The sequence below is a fragment of the Acanthisitta chloris genome, unplaced genomic scaffold (assembly GCF_000695815.1).
Source record: "Acanthisitta chloris isolate BGI_N310 unplaced genomic scaffold, ASM69581v1 scaffold3936, whole genome shotgun sequence".
NCBI classification, from domain to species: Eukaryota; Metazoa; Chordata; class Aves; order Passeriformes; family Acanthisittidae; genus Acanthisitta; species Acanthisitta chloris.
This window is the reverse complement of record NW_008676356.1, coordinates 263573-270805: the sequence shown is the minus strand read 5'-3', so window position 1 is coordinate 270805 and position 7233 is coordinate 263573.

Sequence of the window (7233 nt, the reverse complement as noted above, 5' to 3'; positions counted from 1 at the left end):
TGCTCTAAGAGGGAACATTCATGTGGTTTTGCCTACAGCAGCTACTGGGAGCTGCAGACCACCATGGCACCTTCAGCACTGTGTGATGTGAGGTGGCCACCTCACTAGTAACTTCTTTGCTTGTCAAAGTGTGTAAGGGATAGTGTGGCTCCATTAGGAAGAGATACCCACTGGAGCTGAGGGGTGTTGGTGTGGCACCACCACAGTATGGGCTCCCAGTAGACAGGGAGAAGTCCAGAGCAAAGGGGCTGATGGCAAACTGATATCAAGGGGGGAGACATGATGAATATATGGTCAGAGGGGCCAGGCCTGACCCTGCCTTGCATATTTAGGGGATTTACCCCAACCAGTGTTTGGTGTGCATATGGTGTTTGCTTTCTGCCCAGGATTTGAGAATACAGGCTTTGCAATTTGACCTTCGGCTGCAGGTGATCCTGACTACAGGAGAGCAAATGGAGAAGGGTGAGGCATTGAGATGAGGCTGTTATTCCTAGTGGCTGCCATTGTCAACAACATAATGGAGTCATGACTCTGTTGTTGATGTTGTTGTTGCTATTATTATTACCCCTGCCTTATTGGTCTACATTTCATGATTAGTGTCCAATTAACTTACCAAGGTCTAGATGTAGTTTTGAAGACTGAACCCAAAGTCCTGACCTGTGAGTAAATGATGAGTTCTGAACAGTAGCTACTGCAGTGGTGGTGAGAAATACAACTGTATGATCCTTTTTTTCTGGAAATTTAGGCCAGTAATGCTGGTGAGTACTGCTTTGTAGGCAAACCTTCCTGCCCTAGATTGTTCAGGGACTGAGAACAGCATAGTAAGCAGTGAGGGCTGTCAACTGGAGTATATGGGGGGGGTCTCCTAAGTAACCTGGAGCAAGGGGCTTTGAGATGCTGTGCCTGTTTCCTAATCTGGAAATGGGCTAAGTGTGTGCACTTACTTGACATTCAAGTATGCACGAAAATCAGGAACCTCCAGGGCAGTGCTGTCAGGGCAGGTGGAGGCGCTTTGCAGTCAAAGCTTTTCTGACAGATGGTGGATGTGGGTGCTTCAGAGAAGTCCAGCACTCACAAGGATTTAAGGAGGTAGATAGCAGTCTGCCATGGAGTTGTTCCTGCTTCCCAGTGTAGCTGGTGGTGAGGCTTTCCATGCAGCCTGGGCTGCTGTGCTTGTTTAAAGCACCCTCTATGGGGAAAGGGCAGATCATAGCTCTGTAAGGCTATTTCCCCTAGTTTTCCATGCAGAACTCCTGTAGACATTTGAAGAACATGCTTTTCCTGAGGGAAGCGTGGAGCTCTGTTAGTGAAGAGAGTTAAAAATAGCCTGTTTCTTTTACCTTCCTTTTTTTTTTTTTTTTTTTTTTTTTACATTTTGTATGATACGACATATGAAACTAGCTCATACATGAAATGAAATGATACTCTTTCTGAGGTTCTGCCTTTAATGCCAGATATTTTAAAGGCACTTTTCCAAGGTGATTGTCAGAACTCTGTATTAAGAGATACTTCATTTAATCAGCATATGCTGATTGCCATAAAGATATTTTCAGCAGATACTCTGCTGTGGTGTCTGTTATTCTCCAGGACATAAATAACTGCTGGACTGTAGATGACTGTGTGGGTAACTGGTGGCTTACGGGTAACCTCTTTTCTGGCACATGAATAATGGGTTGTTTGTTCCTTCATTTGAAGTCCTGATGTGTTTTGATGTTTCTGATTTACATTTTTAGCACTGTTCCTGATACCACTCAGTGTTCTGGGAACAGTCTTTAAAGTTGGTGTTTATTTTGGAGTGTTGGTTCTCCAACAAACAAATATGTGATTAGCAATTAATGGTTTTTCTATAAATAAACAAAAGCGAACAGTTCAGCTTTAAATAGTGATCTTTGCTCTGTGGAACTTTTAATTGGGCTATGCCTGCAAAGTTGAACCTTTCCAAATATGCAGCAGACTTTAAGGGACTCCCAGCTGTGGTGACTGAACTGGCCGAGTTGGAAAGCTGAAGCTGTGGTGGTTTGAGTTAAAGTATGGTTAGCTAAAATGTGGTTATCATCTCAAATATCTATGCATGAGCCAACCATTGGAGGGGGAAAGAACCATGGTTTCAGTATGGGTAAGTGTTTGAATGTGGTGGGAGTTCCAGAATGCAGAAGACTTCCAGTGCTGTGCCTTTCCCTTGGCAGCAGCTTGCTGGGATATGGGTGACTGGTGGAGGTGGCACCAGAGGTGGTTCTGTGCAGCCAAGGCACATCTGTCTCTCTGAGTGCCACAAGCATTCCCTTTTGTGCATCGAAAATAGCATGTTGTTATATCCCCTTGAAAATAATTTGATTTAGCACCTTGTATGGATTTGGGTATTTCTAATGCAGATAGCAGTCCAAGGCCAGCTTTGTTAGAGAGCTTTCCTCCTTGCAGTGATTGGGCTAAAGCCCAACACATGGGCTGGAAAGGCAATTTCTGGGTTTCTATCAGAACTGTTAGGTTTAAGGCTGACTCCATCTACTTTCTTGTTTTTCACATGATGTCTGCAGTGTGTATTCTACTCATCTGAGAGAAACTGTGATTTATTTGACCTGATGCATCCATGTGTTGCTTCTTACTGAGGCAGATTAACCAACTTCCATGGCCTGAGCTGGATGTAATTTTGAAAAGTAATGGCAGTAGCCCTTTCTCTAAACATGGCCTGTTTTAACAAATGGCAATCTTTCTGATTTTTTTTTCAGGAAAATTTAGAAAGCAGACACTGTATTTATCAACTATCCGTTTGTTTGTTTGTTTGTTTCTTTTTTTTTTGTGAACCAGTTGTGGGTTTTCAGAGGCTTCTTCATCGGAGGGCCAGCAGGAGGCAGTTTTTAGGGAGCTGGCTTTCAGAACAGTGATTGTTCTACAGTGCCTAGAAGTCAGACCCATGCAGATATCTCTAGTTGGTTGCAGACAACTCCAGTGTGTTGCTCCAGAAGCAGCTCTCTGTTGTGCCTGCGGCGCAGCAGCAAGTGCCAGTACCCTGCAGATTCCTGCCCTATCGAAAGAAAAATGTTCGCTGCTAAATCTACGTTTTGTTCTCAAATCTCAAACTTGTTGAGAATCTCAATCAAAATATTTGCTCCTTTCACTTCCATCATGATCTCTCTCTATTGCTGTGTGTCACGGCTCTCTTGAAAAGAAATGGCATTGCAGAACCAATAGTTTAGTACCTAGCCTCAAGACAGAAATGTTTTTTTTTCTTTTTTTCTTCACCTCTAGAATCATAAAATGTAGGTATTTCTCAAGTGGTTGTTCTGTTTAATTGTGTTTTTTTTTTTCTTAATGGCACCTGTATGCATCCATATATCTTCTTTGGCATGGAGCGAAATGCTTTATCCCACAGTCCCTTTTTAAAATCCTGGCTGGTCTGTCATTATTTTGATTTGTCATCTCATAATCATAGAATCATGGAATGGTTTGGGTTGGAAGGGACCTTTAAATATCATCTAGTCCAACCTGACAGTCTGTTCCCCTAATCTCCGTTTTATGTTGTGTGTTTTACATGAAGCTGTCAGCTGCAAAGAAGCTTTTGTATATGCGTCTCCTTTTTCAATCACCCTCCATTTGCCCATATATAAAGGTCTGGACCATTTGAGCTGCCTTACTTCCACATACAGAGTGTCTGAGGGAGATATATAGTATTTTTTTTCCTTTGAGAGTAACAGCTTACTGCAGCCCTTACACCTACATACCTATTATGGCCCTGGAAACAGTAGTAGTAAATCTCATAGACTTCTCTCTTACTATAAACTACATCCAAATAGTTTATACAAGCCTATGCAAGCTGTCAGGAGGAGTATGTGCAGTATCCCAAACACAGAGCAGCCCAGAGGCAGCAACTGGCAGCAAGCTGGGACTTGTGGGAATGAGTTTGCAGGAAAACAACTGTGGAAGAGGGTGCAGGGCAGGAACTAGCCTTGTGTGTGATAGGTGGAAGATGCTTTTTCAGCTGCAGGGACATCACATTTACATCAGTGCTGTGCTGCAGCTGGCTTAGTACTTATTTCATTGCTGCCTTTCACCAGGTATTGTAAAAAGCTAAGATTCAGATTGCTCTAGTGTTTTCTACAAAAGACTCTGTGGTCTCAACTGTATTTATTGCTTGACTTATAATAAGGGTAAAGTTTGCAAAGAGACCAGTCTAATCACTGCTCAGGTCCCACTGTATGCAGCTGGAAGGTGCTCTGTGGCAGGCTGTGGTCATGCTCCCCAGTCCTCAGCAGCCTCCAGGTGTGTGAGCAGAGCTCTTGCCCCTGAGGATCAGAGGTGCAGCTCAGTAAAGAGCTGTCTATTTGGGGGGAGGGAGGGATCCAAATTCACATGTGATCTGGGGACAGACTAGCAGTGCCAGCAGTGGGACCCACCAGTACTGGATTGTTGACATTGCACCTTGAAAGAGCTTTTAAGCCAGGACTCTTTAGATGGGGGTCAAAGTGGACTAATGATTAAAATGTAAGAGAAAAAACTCCAAAACAATAAGACCAAATAAGCAAGAAATAATATCCTTGAGTGTTTCATAAGGAAGCCCCCATGAAAATAACTGGCTCATTTTTAAAGTGCTCCAGAGCATCCCCATTTTACGGTGATTAAGAAGCAGGAGCCAGGGGGGATTTGAGATACACAAAGAATGAAAACTGGATATCAGCCTTTGTTTCCCTGGGGGCAGACCACCAAGGGACAAGCTCAAATCCCTTGTAAGATGGCTCCCAGGAATTCTCTTTTGACAGATCTTACGTGGCGGCAAATTATTCCTCTCTTCCCCCATTTCCCCAAGCCACGTTTCATCCTCAGGGAGAAAGGGAGAGTCCAACACACCCTTTGCACCCTCTCCTTAGGAAGACAAATGACGCCTGGCTCCTGCTCCCAAGTGGCAGCATTTGCTGATGAACTGACACTTGGCAAAAATTGGTGCTGTATGGAAAAAATCCCCAGCACCTGCTAGCAAAACAAAGTTATTCATAGCACACGGCTTGGTGGCTAAATCTTCACTTCCTAGGGACAGCCTGAATTACACTTGCTACATGCTGAGCGGCCTTTCTCCTGTGTGGAATGATATGCAGGCAGCAGGAGGATTTGCAGCTCTGGGAAAGGTTAGGATTTATGGCACTGTCTCTTGCAAGGGCTTACTCTGCAGAAATGATCATTTTGTCTTCATCTTCTCTTTTTGGGATAAACACATCATGATATAATCATATATATGGAAAAGCAGATCTTCGTGCCCATTGGGGAGCAGGTAGCTCCGTGAATATATCTCCTGTTGTAAATCTATTGGTGTCAGTAAGGTTTTTTTCCCCTCCTGCCTAGGCTTGAACACACATCTTTAATTCATTTCTGTATGGCACAAATTCTAAATTCGTATTCTATATTCTGTTCTCTTTTCCTGGCCAGTAAATTGTTAGCCTTTCCTAGCTGGTTGAATTATTGTGGAATGCATCTCAAGGAAGATGTCTGGCTAGAGAAAAGTGTTGTTTAAACATGGTTTTATCCTTTGTTTTCCATTCATTTGACAACATGCTACTGATATTTCCTGTGAGAAGAGTATAAAATCCATGTCTCTCTCTAGTATGTGCCAGAGTGTTGCTGGTAGAATGACACTTTGGTCTTTTAAATTCTAGATCAGTATCTTCCATGTGCCTAAATTTTAGTTGCCAGGAGTTCGGGAGATTTTTCAGTAGTTCAGTGTTACGGAAGAGACTCCTTCCGAGAGAGGGCACTGATGTACATGGGCTCTTGCCTCCTGTTGCACTATTGACAACAGATTGTGAAAAACTTTTATTTTTCCTAAAACTGATGCAGCTTGATGCAAGCCTTAAATAGGTAACAACTACAAACAGTCACAATCTTTGAAAGACTCATTGTACCCTTTCTGCAGGTCCTCATGGCCTGGTCATGCGGAAGTTTTTGTGTAGGAAAATATCTGTTGATAGAAAAGAGCGGTGAGAATAAGAAGCTTTATGCAGGTGCATGGATTTGCCTGTGTGACAAGCTTAGGCAGGTTTTGTGATTTGATGATTGGAATCATAGAATTTTAGGGGTTGGAATGGACCTTATGGATCATCTAGTCCCAACCCCCACTACCATGGTCAGGGACACTTCCCCACTAGGCTAGGTTGCTCAAGGCCTCATCCAGCCTGTTAAAACACGCCAGGGGTGGGGCCATCCACTACCTCTGTGGGCAGCCTGTGCCAGTGTCTCACCACTAGCACAAGAAAAAACATTTTCCTAATATCTAGCCTCAATTTCTCATCCTTCAATTTGAATCTGTCACCCCTTGTCTTGTCACTGCAGTTCTTGACAAAGAGTCCCTCTTTGGCTCCCCTGTAACCCCTTCAGATAGTGAAAGGATGCTATGAGGTCTCCATGCGACCTTATCTTCAGTCTGAACAGCCCTAACTTCCACAGACCATAAAAACAGATAGGCTGCTGTTGATGGTGGCATTTGAGTGAAAGGAAGGAGCTACTTGGAAGATTGAGGTCATTTCCAAAGAAATCAAAAGCTTCTTTTCCTGCTGTAGATGCATGACTTCACTATGTACTTTGCGGGCTTCATGTGCATGTGATGCTATTGTTCTTCTGCCTCCTAAGAAAATACCTTTACATTTTCAAATGTACCTTTTTTATTGTAAATCTGGTTATTCAATGTAATTTAAATAGCTACCTTTGGAAAGAGAATAGTGACAACTTTTCTGAGAAAGCAGTAGTAATTTCAAATTGTAGTATTTTTCCATACCATGAGGTCACCACTCCTGTCGTGTGAGGAGGCACTCTCTCCTTCCCAGCTTCTCCAAGAGAAATACTAATCAAAGTGAAAACCTTTTAAGTCAAAGTTTCTTGACCTTTTTTTTTTCCCCATACATGAGTGCATAAATACCTTGACTCTCTGTGCTGGTTTGAGCTGAAGTAGAGTTAACTTTCTTCACAGAGGCTAGTATGGGGCTATGTTTGGGTTTTGTGCTGAACACAGAGTTGATAATGCAGAGATGTTTTTGTTATTGCTGAGCAGAGCTTACAGAGAGTCAAGGCCTTTGCTGCTTTCCGTACTGCCACACTGGCAAGGAAGTTGGGGATGCATGGGAGACTGGGAGGAGACATAGCTGGGACAGGTGACCCAAACTGACCAAAGGGATATTCCATGCCATATGACATCATGCTCAGTATATAAGGTGGGAGGAAGAAGGAGGAAGGGGGGACATCTGGAGTGATGGC